Raw genomic sequence first — 320 nt, 5'->3', positions numbered from 1 at the left:
ATCGTCAGGTGAGTATAAACTCTTGGAGCTGTATGCTTCGGCAATGTCGCTTGGTTGAAGATATTCCGTGGATGGAGTAAGGTATGCCTGTGCACGTCCAACGCCAGATGTTCGACCGCGTGACTGACCATAACGGCCACGGCTGTCGAAGGAACCGCGGCTGGAAGGTTGCTGCCAATGTGTTGCCGGAGGTGTTGTAGGATACGGACAAGGTGGTACTGCCCATTGTGGTGGACAGTGGAGGTTGTACGTAGGATGAGGTGCACTGTAGAGCTGATAAGGGGACGGAGGTGTTGGCAGCAAGGGTGGTTCGGTGGCTG

Source organism: Papaver somniferum, unplaced genomic scaffold (genome assembly GCF_003573695.1).
Source record: "Papaver somniferum cultivar HN1 unplaced genomic scaffold, ASM357369v1 unplaced-scaffold_30906, whole genome shotgun sequence".
Taxonomy (NCBI): domain Eukaryota; kingdom Viridiplantae; phylum Streptophyta; class Magnoliopsida; order Ranunculales; family Papaveraceae; genus Papaver; species Papaver somniferum.
This window is presented reverse-complemented; position numbering follows the sequence as displayed.